Source organism: Triticum aestivum, chromosome 4B (assembly GCF_018294505.1).
Source record: "Triticum aestivum cultivar Chinese Spring chromosome 4B, IWGSC CS RefSeq v2.1, whole genome shotgun sequence".
NCBI lineage: Eukaryota > Viridiplantae > Streptophyta > Magnoliopsida > Poales > Poaceae > Triticum > Triticum aestivum.
In genome coordinates, this window is record NC_057804.1 from 455,237,789 (window position 1) to 455,257,258 (window position 19,470).

Here is a 19,470-nt window from a genome sequence, read left to right on the forward strand (position 1 = left end):
GCTTCGACAAGACGTGCCAATAAAACCGCCTCGCAAGATGTGCAGTAGCAGGTTAAAAAAATGCTTCATATAATGACCGGGCCGCAGCGTGATGTCACGCTATGGGAAAATTGTCAGCAGATTAGACTTTTGGAATATTGTGCTCTCTACGGTGGTATGTGGAATTTGCTTTGCAGAACCGGACACGATTCTTGTGTTCAAGATCTTCTTTGGAGTATTCGGAGAAGGAACCCGCCTTGCAATGCCGAAGACAATCTACACGCCGGACTCATCATCATTGAAGCCTGGTTCAGGGGCTACTGAGGGAGTCCTGGATTAGGGGGTCCTCGGACAGCCGGACTATATGCTTATGCCAGACTATTGGACTATGAAGATACAAGATTGAAGACTTCGTCCCGTGTCCGGGTGGGACTCTCCTTTGCGTGGAAGGCAAGCTTGGCAATTCGGATATGTAGATTTCCTTCTCTGTAACTGACTCTATGTAACCCTAGCCCCCTCCGGTGTCTATATAAACCGGAGGGTTTAGTCCATAGGACAACAACAATCAGAATCATAGGCTAGCTTCTAGGGTCTAGCCTCTAGGATCAATCAAGCAGGAAGTAGGGTATTACCTCAATGGAGAGGGCCCGAACCTGGGTAAACATTGTGTCCCCCACCTACTATTACCATTAGCCTTAGACGCACAGTTCGGGACCCCCTACCCGAGATCCGCCGGTTTTGACACCAACACTAGCATCTCAACAAGTTACTTGTTCGTTTGCTCCAGAACTGGCCAGTTCCCAAGCTGCCTTCACACCTAACACTACTTCCAAAGCACTGCTAACACAACAGGACTTGGCAAGATCAGATGAACCTCATGAGCATCAACACCAAGACGGTACTTGACCGAGTCAAGTTGCAGTTGCATGCTTCTTTATATGTACTCTTGCAGTTTGATGTACACTAACACTTTCCATATTCGTTATTGAACTAGCACCACGGCACAAGAGGAAACATACATCAGGGATAATGCTTGACAGATAAACAAAATCTAAAGGAGGAAGAATGGAGATCCATTTTGAGGCAGGTTTAAAAAGGCCACGTGATGCTATAGAGTCGCCAAGTTAGTATCAGAGGCAGCCGTTGGCGTTAGGTGTCATGCACGTATCCTCCCAACATGGATCCAGTACAGGAATGAGAAAGACAATACCCAGTTTAACACCTTCCTTGACCATTTATTCGTAATTAATGTTATTCATCGCAATTAGTAATATTGTCTTGCTCTCTCCCATACTTTCTAGATTCCTCCTAATAAGACTCACATTTTTTTCAACAGATGAGGTTCAAGTTGGATCCAAAAGATGATGCAACTAAACAAGCATGCACTCATGTTTTTCAGTCTGCTCTGGGACAGTATCGGTACCACCTTAGAAAACCTCACTTTGAAACCAAGGCTAACAATGAAATCGCCCAAACATCTCTAGTGGAATATATTACAGATGAAGACTAGACAGCCCTTGTTAAAAACTTGTCTGATCCAAAGTATCAGGTAGACTATATGTATTTTATCAGACCACTTATTGAACTTGTATTTATGTATGTGCCTTACAAGTGTATCTTCTTCTAGGCTAACTGTTTGAAGAACAAGACCAACCGTTCTAAAGTGAAATTCCAACAAAAAACAGGATCTCATAGCTATATTGCACACTGCGAGGCTCTTGTAAATAGCTGCTACTTCCTTCTTTTTTTGTGCCATATTATCGTATCTATATTGACTTGTTCCAAATATAGAGGAAATCCCGTGCGGACCAAAAAGAACCTGGACCAAATGCATTGCAAATCTTCAAGGATTGCCACACCAGCAAGATGAAGGGCATGAGCACACCAGTTCTAGCCGCTGTCGTAAGTCCTTACTCTTCCTTCCTTTGAACTGATTGGTACTGTGATGTGTTCATTTAACTGCTCGGTTTGTGGTCAATGTCAGTTACTCTGTTCACTTTTATACACAGTTGTCTTAACGTATCATTTCACCTTACATGGTTTAGAAGAGATGAAGGATATTCTTTTGGTCTTGATCTGTAATCTAGTTGTGATGTTCACGTGCGCACATAATGATAAAATAACTTGTTTGTTTTATATCTGTTTTCCCATGATATGGATGATGTCATACTATGTTCATCCTACTTTAAACCATGTCTCTTTATCCTTAGATGTCAACGAAGGTGAGGAAATAGACAATACAGTAGGCATGCTACATGGACATATGTTCCGAAAGTGATTTTATTATGTAGTTGGCACTACAATACATGCTAATGTATTACAGTAGTTCACCAAAATAAGTTATGTATAAAGGTGTAACCTACTTTGTTTGTTTTTGTCTCATTAGCAACTTAAATAGTACACTAATCTACAAGTTCAAACTTTCAGCAAGCTATGGAACAAATCATTAAACAACGACAACCACCTGAAGGTGACGAGGCTACCACAGGCACAATGTCACCTCTTGCTGCAGTGCATCAGTATCTCTCCACTAACAGTGCAAAAAGCACCTTCCTGCATAATTCTGGGTTGGTTGTCAAGGTAACCTCGTCCAAATCACCTACTGAACAAAATCTTCCGGCTAGACAGAGTGATATATCTATGCTCCAGACACAACTCCAATCCCTAAAGGACGTCATTTTAGAAACAAGAATAGTGGTTGACAAATGTCGTCAAGATATGAATGGTTTTGAAACCAGACTATCAGACATTCGCTTTGTTGTTCAAGAGCAATGGCGGAAAAAGGTTAAGATCGTGCTGCTCCATCAGATTCTACAGCCTGAAACATTAGCACTCAGGTCGAATGATCTGTGCTTCTATACATCTGATGGTGCTTTTATCTGCAAGGATTGTAAACTTTATGCCAACATGCCTTTTGTTGTATGGTTGGAATTTATTTTGTTGTGATACAACATTTATGATGCTGCCAAAGGCTGCAGTAATTATGATGCTATTTTTGTATAATGTAGGTTTATCTTAGTAATGTATTCGGCCAAAAGCTTCGTAGGAGCCCAACATTCGTCGGGTCAATTCCAATTGGGCTAAAGCGATTATGGGCTGAAATTTGCATGTAGCCCACTAAAAATATCTCGGCCTAAATCAGCATAAGTTTCATATTTTTCTAGTAGGCATGTGCCCATAGTGGGCCTTTAACAGGCCTAAACATAATTTGGTCCCTCAGTAACAATAGGCTGTTTACAAGTGTAAATATCTCGATCCCATAAAAACATGGGGCTTTAATGGGCCGAAAGCGAGATTGGGCCCTGATTGTGCCAAATAACCCACTGGTCTTAGCAGGACGACATGGTGGCCCATTTACAATGTGGATTGTTCACAGGCCGAAATTCGGACGGGCCGTAAATGCGCCGACCTACTACACGGGCCTTTAACAGGCCAGAAGTTCGGTGGGGCTTGATTAGTGTCATTTTTATATGGGCCGTTAATAGGCCCGATGTGACGTTGGGCCACATATGGCCCATGGATTTCGTCCAACATTAACAGGCTGAAAATCACAATAGGCTGAAAGTGGCTGAGGGAGTCCTGGACTAAGGGGTCCTCGGGTCTCCGGGCTATGTGATGTGGGCCAGACTAATGGGCCATGAAGATACGAGATAGAAGAACCTTCACCGTGTCTGGATGGGACTCTCCTTTGCGTGGATGGCAAGCTTGACGTTCGGGTCATGTATTTTCCTTCTTCTGTAACCGACTCTGTACAACCCTAGATCCCGCCGGTGTCTATATAAACCGGAGGGTTTAGTCCATAGGGCAGGAACAAAATCATACAGGCTCGACATCTAGGGTTTAGCCATTACTATCTCGAGGTAGATCAACTCTTGTAACCCCTATATTCATCATAGTCAATCAAGCAGGAAGTAGGGTATTACCTCCATTAAGAGGGCCCGAACCTGGGTAAACACCTTGTCCCCTGCCTCCTTGTTACCTTCGATCCTTACACGCACAGTTCAGGACCCCCTACCCGAGATCTGCCGATTTTGACACCGACATTGGTGCTTTCATTGAGAGTTCCACTGTGTTGTCACCGGAAGGCTCGATGGCTTCGTCAATCATCCACAACAATATCGCCCTGAGGGAGACTTTTCTCCCTGGCCAAATCTTCGTATTCGGCAGCTTTGCATTGCGTGCCAATTCGATTGGCCATATGGAGCAGATCGACAACTACACCCCTAGTCAGCAGGTCAGTTTTGGAAACGTAAACTATGTCGCTGATATCCGAGGAGACTTGATCCTCCAAGGGTTCATGGCCTCAACCACAGCTCCGGCCTCAGATCTGGAACACCTCACAGAGTTTGAAAACGGGAGTTTAGAGCCCTGTCGGTGTCAAAACCGGCAGATCTCGGGTAGGGGGTCCCAATCTGTGCGTCAAGGCAGATGGTAACAGGAAGCAAGGGACGCAGATGTTTACCCAGGTTCGGGCCCTCTCGATGGAGGTAAAACCCTACTTCCTGCTTGATTAATATTGAAGATATGGGTAGTACAAGAGTAGATCTACCACGAGATCGTAGAGGCTAAACCCTAGAAGCTAGCCTATGATGGTATGATTGTAATTGTGATCGGCCTTCTAAGGACCAACCTCTCCGGTTTATATAGGCACTGGAGAGAGGGCTAGGGTTTACATGGAGTCGGTTACAAGGAAGGAAACACAATATCCGGATTGCCAAGCTTGTCTTCCACGCAAAGGAGAGTCCCATCCGGACACGGGCTGAAGTCTTGAGTCTTGTATCTTCACGCTTCAATAGTCTGGACGATGTATACAGTCCGGCTGTCCGGATACCCCCTAATCCAGGACTCCCTCAATAGCCCCTGAACCAGGCTTCAATGACAATGAGTTCGGCGCGCAGTATTGTCTTCGGCATTGCAAGGTGGGTTCCTTCTCCAAATACTCCAAAGTGGTTATCGAACATGTAGACCGTGTCCAGATCTGCAAGATGATCTTCACATAGCATAAATCTGATCCGCTGGCAATCTTCGTGCGTCGTGCCCTTGCATCGTGGCCTGGTCCAACGCGAACCGGCATTTCATTAATACGGGCGTGCGTGACCCCGTGACGGCCGTTGGTATAACTCCGTGTGTTTTTAGATAAGCCTCAAACGGTCACAACGAGGACTCTTGATATTCACCCTCTTTATAAAGGGGTCGAGGCCTACGCCTCTTTTCCACCTTCCTCGCGCCTTCTCGCACCTCGAGTTCTAACACCCGAAACCTAAGCTCCAATACCCCAGATCCTCCAATATGTCCGGATACGACCCTCAAGGCCGGTGGGTGGCTTCCTCGATTCAAAAGGAAGACATTGCGAAGCTTAGGGAGGTCGGATACCTGACCGCCGATATCCAGCACAGGCTTCCTGCTCCAAAGCAGGTCATCCCACACCGGAGCCCAATGAGTGCGTCATTTTTGTCCCACACTTCCTCCGCGGCTTGGGATTCACCCTCGACCTCTTTGTGAGGGGCCTCATGTTCTACTATGGGTTGGATTTTCATGATCTGGCTCCGGACGCTATCCTTCATACCTCGTCATTCATTATCGTATGCGAGGCTTTTCTTCACGTCACCCCACACTTTGGCTTATGGCTCAAGACCTTCAATGTGAAGCCGAAGATGATCGATGGGTGACATGTAGAGTGCGGAGGGGCCATAATAAGCAGGAACACCGACGCCCCATGGCCAGAGGGTTCTTTCCCAGAAGTAACCGATGTATGGCAGCGGAGGTGGTTTTATGTTACGGCCCCTGGGGGCACAAAGTGGGTAGCCGCCCCCGAGTTCCGCTCGGTCCCTCCATGGCAGTTGGCGTCTTGGACAGACGTTGGACGGAATTGGGGGCCCGCTGGTGATGTACCAGTACTGCAGAATCGCATTTGGGAGGTTCTTGAGAGGGACATTAACCTCGTCAGCATAATGCAAGTGATGTTAATCCGACGGATGTTGCTGTGCCAATGCCGGCCTCTCCGGATGTGGGAGTTCAATCCGGAGGGTCCGCGGACTGTCAAGCACTTCTTTGGCTTGAAGCTCGAAGAGATGTGCAAATTATTCTTCGGACAGAAAGTAGAGTGTCCGGACACCACCGAGGATGCGGGCCTAAGCTGCAATCGCCAAGATGCCCAAGTAAGTAGCCTTTATACCGGACACCTTGTTTTGAATTTGTCATAATTTTTTATTCTGAAAATCATCCATGGCCAGGAATGGCTCAGCAAGGCGGAGAGAATCAGGTGTCCGGCGCCGCTCCTTGAAGGCTCGCCTGGTCCTACCATGGCCAAGATGCTCGACCGGGTACTCAGCAGAATGCCCTCGGGGAAAGACAAGGGGAAGAATGAAGGAACCGAACTCCACACGCTATGCATTCGAACCAAGGGAATTGTTACCTACCCCAAGGAGGATAATCGGGATGGGGAGGCTAAGGCCTCCTCCCTGCGCGGGTAGAAAAGGGTCGCCTCCGAAGACTTGGAGACGGAGATGCCCAAGCAAGGGAAGAAGGTATCCCCAAGGGGCTCTGCCGCGATGGGCATCCTCACTGCGTTATGCCCGCGAACGGGCTAGCCCTCCACCGAGCTGTAAGTCAATCGTTAATTCGAAGGTATTGTATTTCCCCTAGATCAATAACCAGGTTCCGTATTTTGTAGTCTGGCTAGCAGCTCTTCTCGACAGAGTTCGTCTTTAGGGGATCTTCCTCCGGAGATGATGGAGAGCGAAACCCCACCCACCTCTCCGACTCATGAAGCGGGCGACACCGAGGTGTCGTCACAGAGGAGTCCAGATCTGCCGAAGCCGGAAGCCAATGCATCAGCCGCCCTGAGCCCGGAGCGTTTGGCTCCCGCGAGGGGCGATGGGGAGGGTCCGGCACAGTTTGATGTCCGGCCGGACATACTAACAGGCCTACTGGAGCGAGCTGCGCTCTCGGAAGAGCACTGCTCATTAATGAGCACGGTGCTCAAAAAGATTTCATCCGCTACAAGCGGTTTGAATGAAGCATTCACAAGCCTGCTCAGAGGCTTTGAGGTATGTAATGAAGAATACACTATTTCTTTGGCTGCGAGGCACGCGCTAGGTGTGCTCCATATAGATAGTAGCCCCTGAGACTCTGGTTGCCCGCCCTAGGCGGCAAACGGGGGATCATAAACCAATGATTGTGTCGCAAATATGTGCAGGTACCTGTGGGTCCAACCGCCGGCCAGTCCGTTGAAGTTGCCGAAGTAGCGAGGCAGATTGGATCGATTGATGCCGATATCACGCTGGTGAACGGGCGGCTGGACAAATCACAAGGTATGTGCTCTGCCTTCCTTTGTATAGAATAATATGAAGGCGGCAAGATATTAATGTAGTATGTTTGGACTACAGATGGTGCTGCTGCCGTGGAGGCCTTGAGGGCGGAACTTGCCCAGGCCAAGGAACAAGCTCGGGTGAGCAATGCGGCTGCCCTAAAGGTGGCCGAGGAATTGAGAGCCGAACAGGCTGCTCATCGCCGAAGCGAGGAAAAGATAGCCGAAATGGCTTCGGAGTTAAAAAATGCCACTGACTGGTATGAGCTCCTTAAAAAGGAGCATAAGGATAATTCGGCCAACCTGAACAAGGCACTTAATGCCACCAAGGAAATACAGACCAAGCTCAGGGGTGCGCGGGAGGAGCTTCAACAGGCCGGTAAAATCACGGCTGGGGGCTCCTATTTGCTGCGGACAAAGTTTTTCAATCTGAAGTACGCTCCCCTGGATGGACGCCGGAGTCCTGCGGACGCATATGCGGATTTGGCGAAGAGTACGGCTGATGCTACCGAGTTCTTCAAAGATCAGGGTGATAAGGAAGTGGAGAAGCTTTTCTGGTCACAATTCAATGCTCCCACTCGCCCGCTGCCATTAAGTGACAAGATGGCTGCTGTGGCGGAGCTTCACAGGCTGTCCGGGCTTGCAATGCGGTCTGTAATAGACCATCTTTGGCCGAAGGGGCCTAAGCCGGACAGTTACTTTGGCTTGGTGCAACAATTCCTTTGGGCCGTGCCTCGGATCGACGCCATGAGAAGGTCGGCGTGCATAGAGGGTGCGCGGATGGCTCTTGCCCACGTTAAAGCCTATTGGACGGATATGGAGGCCACCATTATAGCGGCCCAGGATCCGGTGGGGGGCCAATATCCGGCCGAGCACTACTTGGCGCAGGTCATAGAAGGTGCCCGCCTAATAGAGGCGCAATGCTCGAAGAATGTCTTGTTCAAATGATGAATCAAATCATTGTAAAAACAATGTTTATTTTGATTATGAGGCTATATTTATACTGTTTGCCTAAAAATATGATTGTGTCCCCTATGCGGCTGTTTATATATATGTATATATAAATATCTAATCTGAAAGTTTGCAGTCGTTGGCTTCACCCCCCACGCATACAATGCGGGGGTGTTCGCGAAAAATATGCTTAATCACACTTGATCCAATGTCTTGGTCCATTAAGGAGGTGATCGCATGTCGAACTAGGCAACCGGACTATATAGTTGTAACACTTTCGCTTAGCCATGGGAGTCTAAAGTTGGGGCAACTATGTAGCCCCTGGTACCTTCGCGTGCATCCGGATACGGGCGCATATGTACATGACCGGAAAATGGTCCTTCGTTAATGCGGAGGAATCCTAAAGATTCCGGTGAGTCTTCGAGTGGTTGATCAGTCTCTCGCTGTATCATGACACTCAGTTTTCAGCTTTCTCTACTGAGGTGATCATCCGGAATAACCAGGGCACAATCGCAGTAGTTCTCCTTTGGCCACCTTAGCCTATAATAATGGAACGTAAGGCGGCAAACCCAGGAGCCGGGCTAACCCAACATTTGACCAAAGACATGATTCAGAGCTGATGCATATAAGGCCAAACTCATGACGCCGAACACTCCCGAAGGTATTCGGACTTTATAACAGAAGATGGGCTCAAGAATGCCCATTCATTATAAACCCTGTGTTTCCAGGTACGTACATTAATCTGTTGTGGCGAAATGCCAAAAACGACAGTATCCTCTATGGGTATGGAACCCATGGGATGGTTAAGCAACAAGATGCAATAGAAAAGGTTTACACAGGGGCTTAATCTAAAAAGAAACATGTTGAACGGGGCCCTAGTGCACGTCTGCGCCTTTGTCTCCGTTGTGTCGTATCCTGGAAGGGTATCGCGTGAACGTTTTCTGTGGAAAAAGAAACCTCATAGGAGAGTACAACGTAAGTATGCGATGGATAGTAAAAGTGTAAGATGTTGGCCTACCAATAAGGTTGAGCCAAGTGTGGGGCTTTATTAAGTGTTTATAGCCCCTGATATCCGCTATGGGATTATATATACGGTGCCCTAGTTCAATTTTATCTGGGCTACTGGACTCGTCTAACCGTGTCTGTGGTCTTAACGACCAGTCACGTTTTTTTGGGTATTGGAGGCCGCTTATAGTCCGGCCGCTAGGGCCGTCGCATGTTACTCTGTGCGTGAAGAGCGCTCTGTTATTCCGCTAACGGTGATGACGCCATGTGGACCAGGCATCTTGAGTGTAAGGTAGCCATAGTGCAGCAATGCGTTGAAGCGGGGGAAGGCCATTCTTCCAAGCAATGCGTGATAGTCGCTTTGGAAGGGTGCAATGATGAAGAGTAGTTCTTCGCTTCTGGAGTTGCCTGGAGAGCCAAATGTTACCTCCAGTAAGACGGAGCCCCGACTGTAGGGTTCAACGCCTGGTATCACCCCTTCAAAGGTGGTGTTGCTTTGACTAATTCTGGATGGGTCTATCCCCATCCTATGGACGGTGTCCTCATATATTAGATTGAGACTGCTGCCGCCGTCCATGAGGACGTGGGTGAGATGGTATCCGTCGATTATTGGGTCAAGCACCAAGGCCTCTGATCCTTCACGCCGAATACTAGTTCAGCCGTCCAAGCGGTCGAAAGTGATTGGATAAGACATCCAGTAGTTAGGTGTAGGTACGATGGGCTCTATATCGCGCGCGTCTCTATGCGTGCGTTCGTGCCTTCTCATGGATGTACGAGTCGTGTGGATCATGTTCACTGTTTTGACCTCTGTCGGGAATTTTTTCTGCCCTCCTGTGTTCGGCTGGCAAGGTTCATCCTCGTATTCACTTGGTGTTTCCCTTCCCTTATGTTTGGCGTTTAGTTTGCCGGCCTGCTTGAAGACCCAACACTCTCTGTGCGTGTGGTTTGCAGGTTTGTCAGGGGTTCCATGAATTTGGCACAGTCTGTCTAGGACTCTATTCAGACCGGACGGTCCCTCTTTGCTGCCTTTAGATGGCTTCTTTTGCTGATCAGGTCGAGAGCCCCTGAATCCGGCATTAACCGTTGTGTTATCCGGGCTCTCCTCCTTGTTTTGGCGTTTGTTTTTATTACGTCGTGGCTTCCCGTTGCCATCCCTTATTTCGGATGTGCTGGGGTCGCTGGTGCCTTTACGGGCTAGCCAGCTATCTTCACCCGCGCAAAAGCGGGTCATAAGGCTTGTTAGGGCTGCCATTGTCCTTGGATTTTCTTGGCCGAGGTGTCTGGCGAGCCACTCGTCGCAGATGCTGTGTTTGAATGCCGCTAAGGCTTCTGCGTCCGGACAATCGACAATTTGATTCTTCTTAGTGAGGAATCTGTTCCAAAGCTTGCGGGCGGACTCTCTGGGCTGTTGGATTATGTGACTTAAGTCGTCAGCATCCGGAGGCCGGGCATAAGTCCCTTGAAAATTGGCCCTGAAAGCGTCTTCGAGTTCCTCCCAACTCCCAATTGAATTTTCGGGGAGGCCTTTCAACCAGTGACGAGTTGCTCCCTTTAGTTTGAGGGGACGGTATTTGATGGCGTGGAGGTCATCCCCACGAGCCATATGTATGTGCAGGATAAAGTCCTTGATCCAGACCCCTGGGTCTGTCGTTCCGTCGTATGCCTCTATGTTCACAGGTTGAAAGCCCTGTGGAAATTCATGGTCCAGTACTTCATTAGTAAAGCACAGGGGGTGAGCAGCCCCTCTGTATCTGGACGTATTGTGGCATGCCGTCGGCTGTTGTTGTGTCCGGTGTTTATTCCGAACTGGTATTTGATTAGTGTAATCATTTTGGTGACCATAGTCCCTCACCGGGGTGTGTCCTTTAGACCCGTAGATGGACCTACCTGCGCCAGCTTTCTTATCCAGGTGCTCATGTAGATCATGCGTGGCATCGATAGCCGCTTTGTCGTGGTTGTGGAGCGGTATGTTGGGCCTCCTGGTCGTATTAGTCTTTGGTGGAATGGCCTCATTGTCGAATTCTGGCAGTAGCTTGCATTTTGGATAGATCTTTGTATGGCGGTCGTCGCCATATCTTTCTTCAGTGTCTAGCACTTTATTCCATCTGCGGTTGAGCGTTTCCTATGCGGCTTTGAGCCTTTGCCTCTGCTTCTTCAGACTTCTCGCTGTGGCCATAAGCTTTCTGTGGAGATTATCTCGTTCCACGCGTTCTTCCGAAATGATGGATGCATCATCGTCTGGACTGTCTTCTTGTCCTGGGCCGGTTTGATGAACTTGTCCCTCTGGATCATTGTCCTCGGGCATCTGCTCCGAACTGTGTTCGGCGTGACCTGGTTCGTCCTGCTCCATCACATGTTCCGTATGGTCGTTATTGCCTTCGGGGTTGACCAAAGTATCTATCCTTTTGGCGCTCTTGCTAATATTTTTACTGTTGCTGGACTTGGAACGACGTCTGCGCCGTCGCTTTGTCTTTTGCCCGGGGGTTTTATCTTTCAGATTGTCACAGTCATCCTCCTTGGGCGTATCCACCATGTATATGTCGTGTGACGAGGCGGAAGTCCGGTACCCCATAGATTCTGAATCTTCTCTTGCATCGTCGTCCATACCGTCGATGCCTTCGGAGTCGAAGTCAAGCACTCCGGTTAAATCATCAATCGTGGCTATGAAGTGGGTGGTGGGTGGGTAACGAATTTCTTCGTCGCCTGCTTCCCACTCGAGCCGAACATAGTTCGGCCCGGAATTTTCTATCAAAGAGAGAGTTTTTAATGAATTCAGCATGTCGCCAAAGGGCGAGTGCCGGAACATACCCGCAGCGATGAATTCCGTTACCGGAGCCCAACCAGGATTGGCGGACTCGGGAGCGCGCGGACAGGGACCAACACCCGGATGCGAATCCGGGGGTCCGAAGTCACAGGCCACCACAGAGGTGAGACCCGTGTTCAGCTCCATCACCGATGAGTGTGCGGCCTGCAGGACGAGGTCCACCCCTTTGTCCTTAGGCAACACAACTTGCTCCGGGTTTAGATCCCGAACTTTGTCCGACAGTAGGTTTAAGCCGTGCTCGTCATGACTGTTCGGTGCTCCTGGCGCAGGCCCAAATCCGTCGAAGATCAAGTCTCCGTGTGAAAGTGCTAGTTATCGACTAGAGGGGGGTGAATAGGCGATTTCTATCAAAGTCTTCAAAACATGGAAGTTTCGAAGACAAACAATAGAAATAACCTAATTGATATGCAGCGGAAGATAAACTACAACAAGCAAGCCATAGTCAAGTATGCAATAGCATTAACGTATGAAGACTAATAGCAGCTTGGTAGTAGGATCAGGATGGAAGATAGTATGAAGCCAATCAACAATAGTAGTCAAGCAATGAAGTCAATCAGATAAGACAGAAAAGCAATGACTTCATGAAGACAAACTCAAGGTAAAGGAGGGAAGAGATAGAACCAGTCACTTGTTGAAGACATAGGATTTGTTGGACCAGTTCCAGTTGCTGTGACAACTGTACGTCTGGTTAGGGAGGCTGAGATTCAACTCAGAAGACCGTGTCTTCACCTTATTCCCCTTGAGCTAAGGTCACTTAGTCCTCGCCCAATCACTCTGGTAAGTCTTCAAGGTAGACTTCCAAACCTTCACAGACTTCGTTCACCCGGCAATCCACAATGACTCTTGGATGCTCAGAACGCGACGCCTAACCGGCTAGAGGATACACAGTCTTCAAGTGTAATAAGTCTTCAGGTCACACAGACAGAAAGACTTCAGTGATGCCTAACACTCTTTGGCTCTGGGTGTTTGGGCTTTGTCCTCGCAAGGATTTCTCTCTCTCAAATGCTTCGAGGTGGGTTGCTCTCAAACGACAAAAGCCGTATACTAACTCTGAGCATCCACCAATTTATGGTGTAGGGGGTGGGCTATTTATAGCCACTAGGCAACCCGACCTGATTTGTCCAAAATGACCCTGGGTCACTAAGGAACTGACACGTGTTCCAACGGTCAGATTTCAAACACACGCGGCAACTTTACTTCGGCTACAAGCAAAGCTGACTCATCCAGCTCTGGATAAGGTTTGCTCTCATTGTCTTCGCTCGAAGACATAGGATTTGAGTTGAGCATCACTTGAGTCACTCTGACTTAGTTCACTTGGACCCCACTTAATAGTATGGTGGTTCCTATGACTCAACAAAGAAGAAAAGGAAGCAACGAATCCACACAGTCTTCGTGCTCCATAGTCTTCACGCAATGTCTTCTCATGTCATAGTCTTCAATATGAATATCTTCTCATACCACCATTGTCTTCAATGTCTTCATGCATTTTTAGGGGTCATCTCCGGTAGGTAAACCGAATCAATGAGGGACACTACCTGCGTTATCCTGCAATTCTCACAAACGCATTAGTCCCTCAACCAACTTTGTCGTCAATACTCCAAAACCAACTAGGGGTGGCACTAGATGCACTTACAATCTCCCCCTTTTTGGTGATAGATGACAAACTGGTTGAAGTTTTCAACGGGGATAAATATGTGAAATTATAAGGATAGGAAATAGTCTTCATAAGTTGCAAGGGCTCCCCCTGAAGATGTGCATGTAAGTAATTTTCTTTTGGAATGCAAATGCACATGGCAGGTTGTACTTGTGGAGATCCACTTCAACTTATGAAGATAATTTATCATGCATGAACTGATATAGCAAGTAGAATGACATGCATAATGAAAAATGGACGTCTGCAGAATGATCTAAGTGCGGAAGTTATCATCGCACATGCGGAATTTATCATCGCATCACAGTGAAGCAAATAAGTAGTAGACGACCATCAAGTTTAGGTGTTACAACTCAGAGAACCAAATGTTTCAAAAAGGCAAGAGTTGTAAGCACGCAGCAAAATATAATGCAACCGCCCATATGAACCCGCTTGAAGACTATCAACTCATACGCTTCTCCCCCTTTTGTCAGTAAGGACCAAAAAGGTTTGAAGACATAGAGCATCTACTCGTCAACATGAGTAGGTGAAGCAGCAGGGTTGTCGTCGTTGGGTGGCGGTGCAGATGAACTTGGTGCAGTGTCGATGCGTGCAGAAGTAGGAGGTGGTGAAGTAGCATCATCTGCATCATCGATCACTCTGGCATTTACCGTTGCCGCAGAGGAAGAATATTCAGAATCTTCAAGAGATGGAGTACGACGTAGGACAGCAGTCCGTGGAGGAGTGGAGTCAAACTGGAATTTTTCATTGAAGCCATCGTCTTGAAGATCAGCTTCAGCACTGAGCAGGGTCAAACTCTTCCATGATCGCCGGCAAGATTCATGAGAAACAAAGGCATTCTTGGTGGCAAGGTTGCGAATGCGATTGACATCCACCAAGAGGCTTTGCATCTGTCTCTTGAGCCAGAAATGATGCTTATCCTGTTTCTGATGAAGGGCCACAAGAAGTTCTCGGTCATTGAGAACGCGAGAACGCTTCCGAGGCCTTTGTGCAATGGTGCTTTCAGTGGCTTCAGTGGGTGCTCGATGAGGAAGACGAGTGTTTCCAGCCAATGGATAGATTCGTGTTGCTACTAGAACACCTTCAATAGGTTGAGTGAAGCTTTGGTGCTCGGCATTCTAAAGACAAAGAGGCTTCTTGGCAGGATCAGGGTATATAGCTTCAACTAACATATCAACCTCAGGTAGAAAAATCACATGATTGCGAGCAGAAGGTTGATAGTTGACAGATGAGTGTCGCTTGATGAGGCGCATGACCCATGGAGCATAAAACTTTAGACCAAACAGATCAGATCCAGATGCAGCCAGTTGCCTGATGAAGAAATCTTGCGCATTGAAGCTGATGCCATTGAGAATGTAGAAGACCAAAGTCTTCATAGCTCCTTCAAGCTTTGCCGCTGATGAATGCCTTTGATAGGTCATAGTGTTCGCCTGATGATGTGATATATGGTGCGTGGCAGATACTCAAGGTCTTTAACAAAGAACTCTGTTGGATATTCAGCATCACGTGGCAAAGGCTTCATCATGCTCAGCATCTGACTCATATTGGGTTCAGGCTTATGGAAGATGCTTTCCAAAGCATTATGGTGATTTTGACAACCAGGTTCATATAGTTCTCCTGGAGTGGATAGGCCTGTAAGCTCGATGATATCCATAGCTTTGGCTTCATGATGAACATTTCCGGTCATCCACTCGAGAACCCATGTCTTGATATCTCTGTTGTAGCCGCGAATGTGTAGAGTAGCATAGAATTGAAGCAATAGCTCTTCATTCCAGTGTTCTTTATCTGTGACAAAACTGAGCAGCCCAGCATCACGAAAGCAGTTAAGTGCTTCTTCTAAGTAGGGCAGTCCAGTAATGGCTTCAGTGTCGAGACACATATGAGGGAAAATGCGCCCTTGATCATACAGAACACAGGAGTAATAGCTTCGCTGCTGATGACTCCAGAACCGATCTGATGATATTCTTGGCTTCGTGTAGGGGTTCTTCGAGCTGTCAAAGAATGTGTTGTGGCTCTGGAAGCCATTTGCATTGAAAGACCCTGGTGAGTTTGCAGTACCTGGAAACCTTGGCAGTCTTGGCTTGGGCTTCTGGACTAGAGGCCTATGCTCAATGTGATAGTCAAATTGAGGACCAGAGAGATTAGGCGGAGGGACCAGAATGGGCCATCTTACTATGATTAGCTCGCCATGGTTGTATGCTTGCTCGATTGTATAGGGCCGTGGTGCCAGAACATGAGCAGTGGCAGCAACTGAGGCTTCAGGCTGCACAACAGGAGCTTCAGGAGCAGTTGCCTCATTAGCTTCAGGTGCAGTGGCCTCATTAGCTTCAGGCACACTGATTGGTTCAAGCTCCACATTAGCTTCAGCCATGACAACGTCATTGGCTTCACTTGCGTTGGTTGTGGCAGCTTCAGGATTTTCAACCTCCACTTGAGGAGCTGGAGGGTCGGGCACAGACACGTTCACTTCATGAACTGTTTCTTCAGGCATGGGGGGAGTTTGGACACGTTCTTCTTGACATTCCTCATCGACTGATGTAGCCGGATTGTCTTCAGCAGCTTGTGCTTCAGACACAGAGACATTCATAGTTGGAGTGGCTTCAGAGAACACTTGACGTGCAACAGGTTGACGGTGCACTTCTCCTTCTAGAACGCTCGGAAGAGGGACTTGAGGCCTTGGTCCTTTGCGAAGCCTTTGAAGTACAGACAACGCCTTTGGAGATGGAGTGGGCAGGTCCTCATCCTCTTCAACTTGTACGGATGGTGTGGTTTGTTGTTGTTGCGGAGTAATGGGGGAGTCTTGTTGCTGTGGGTGATCAGCCCATGATGCATCCTGAGCAATTGGCGTCAGAGGACGACCAATGCTGATGTTTTCGCTGTTCGTACAAACAGGCGATGATACCACATTATATTCGATCTGAGGAAGAACTTCATCATCTTCAACATTGTCATCATGACCAATGTCTTCAGCAGCAGTGGGTTCAGCTGCTGGTATATCTTCAGCTTCAGGAGCCTCTGTGGAAGCAGGCTCATGAACAGTCATGCGAAGTTCTTGGGATGCAGATGCAGGATGAACCACTGAGATGGGTTCAACAACAAGGGGCTCAGTGGGAGCAGCCCGACTCTTCTTGGTCTTGCGCTTCTTCTTGGAGGGAGCGACATTAGAGGCTTCGGTGTTCTTCCTCTTTCTGGCTTCAGCCTCGGCAGCCCGCGTCTTCTTCTGTTCAGAAGCGGTTGTGGTGACCTTTGGCTTCGAGCCAGTCATGCTACTTGGGAAGATAATGCGAGGGGCTTCTTGGCTTGAGGGTGCAGGCTGGTCAGCAGGAAGCTTCTTCTTTTTCTTTGCAGCCATCCTGGGGTCAATGCTAGGACGGCCAAGTGACTTTCGCTTCTCAGCCTCATTGTAGGCAAGCACACATTTATCAGCCAAATTCTTCATACGCTCGCGAGAGCCTTGAGCTTCTTGGCGCTTCTTCAGAAAAGCTTCTTTAAGCTCATGCAGCATGACTTTGAAGTTTCGGACGTCTTGAACACTTAGCTTGGCCACATGCTTCTTGAATTGAGCCTTCTCATAATCAATATTGTTCTTGAGCTCAACGATTTGCTGAGCGAGAGCCAGCTCAGAAGCAATGGCACCATTGAAGGCGACACTGAGGCCAATGGGAAGCTGTAAATCTTCAAAGCCGACATTGGGGGTGTCGAACCACTCATCAATGAAATTGTGGATGATGGCCACATCAAAGAGAGGCAAGTTGTTGAAGATTTCTGCTTCTTCCTTGCTCTTTATCAGCTGCTCAAGAGCATCATCAGCAAGATCTTCATCACTTGACAGATCAATGGGTTCTTCATGCAGAATGGCGGCAGGGGTCAAGGCTTGATCAGTATGCCTAACAAGTTGCTTTTTCTTCTCCGTCTTCTTGGAGATACGGGATTGATCTTCAGACTGCACACTGGCTTCAGGAGGTGCAGTGGCCAGAGGCTTCGTGCGTAAAGCTTTTGGAGGTGCTGATTTAGAAGCCTTTAGCTTCTTTTGCTTCTGTGGCTTCGAAGGAGGAGCTGGGGCTTCATCAGTGTCAGCATAATTATCAGAATGATCTACCTTGGCACCTTGGACCAAGATGTAAGTGATGAGGCCATCAAGGTTTGCAAAGGGGCCAATTCTGTTTTCTTCAGCTTCACGTGTGCCATCATCACGGGGAGCAGAGGGACCAGGATTGAAGTCTAATCCCCGTGACTTCTTGTTTTCCTTTGCTGAAGCCTTAGCAAACTGGAAGTTGCGCTTGAAGAGATTGTCGTCACGACACCAGAGCAATGATGATGGGTCGGCTTCTTCAGGCTGTGGCCCACGGACCATACAAGGATAGAATTCTTGCGCAATGGCTTCTACTTTGTTCTTGGGGGGAAGGCCTTGATAGAGAATATCACCCCAAGGGCTCTTGATAGCATTTTTCTCTGCGTACTCCTGGGTGACGAACTTGTACTTGTACCATGTTCAGCCCAATAGCGTCGAATCCATTGGATTCGAGTCTTGCGCTGATTGTAATCTTCTTTAGGATCTGTTTTATACATATCTGCCAGATCCTCAGGCAGATCCTTTGAAGTTCCCCCACGACGCTGTATGCCACCCTTCCTTGCTGATTTTTCTGCAGCCATGAACTTCAAGTTGAACGGTTTCAATATGTTCAAAGGCTTCAGAGATTTACGCTTGCTGGTCAAGCAGGAACTGGCTTCAGGAGAATTGATATGATGCTGTAAGTATTCTGCAAACGAATGCAGACTATGAGAACCAAGGGATTCTCCCACGGACATGTACGTGTGACAACATTAGAGATGCGAGGGAAGGGGAAGAGGTCATATGCATTCTCAGAAGATTTTGAAGATAAATCAGTTTGAAGACATTGACCTCATGACGCGAAGACATTCACTTATATGTGGTGAGTTGGTTCCAGATTTGTACCAATCCGTGAATAAGTACAAGTGAGGAATCAAACTAGATAGGAAATCTAAGTGAATAGACTAGGCATTATGAGATGCAGACAGAATAGATCTAACATTGAGTAGGTAGAGACCACTTTCGGTAAGAAGGATGAATCTATGAAGATCAAAAAGGTGGTAAAAATAGAGTTATAATTACCGCACGACGAACTGCTAGATGGAAAGAATGAGAGACTGAGCAGTTCAGCCCACCGTGCCCTAACTTGGCGACGGAGGACACCTACGGCGAAGGCGGAGAGGATGATGTCCGCGGCCGGCGTGAGGACGGCATCGGAGAAGTCGCGGCAGCTAAGCGCTTCGTCGCCGGCGTCATCGCGAGCTAGCGGTGGTGCTAGGGTTTTGACGGAGGTGGAGAGGTGGAAGAAGGATTTCTTTACCGCAGGGGACAAGTATTTATAAGTAGGTGAGCGACATAGCGCAATTACGCTGGTGCCCCTGGCGGTTCACATCTGAGGGGTACGTGGCAAGCATGCAACATACTTAGAATTGTCCCACGTTCCCACGCCCGCCAGGCATGTCGGAGAGTTGTTCCGGCTTCACCGGATTTCAACAATAAAGATAAGTCATTTAAAACAAATTTAATGTTTGTCCCTTTGCCTTCTGCTGACTAGGACGCAGAGAAGACATTCGGACAGATAGAGTTTGAGATAGAAAGCATAGAGGGGTGAGGGTCCGATCACATTCACTTAGTTCAAAAGATTCAACTTGAAGACATAGCTATAAGTGAATGCTGTAGAGGACAGAACGCTAGTATAT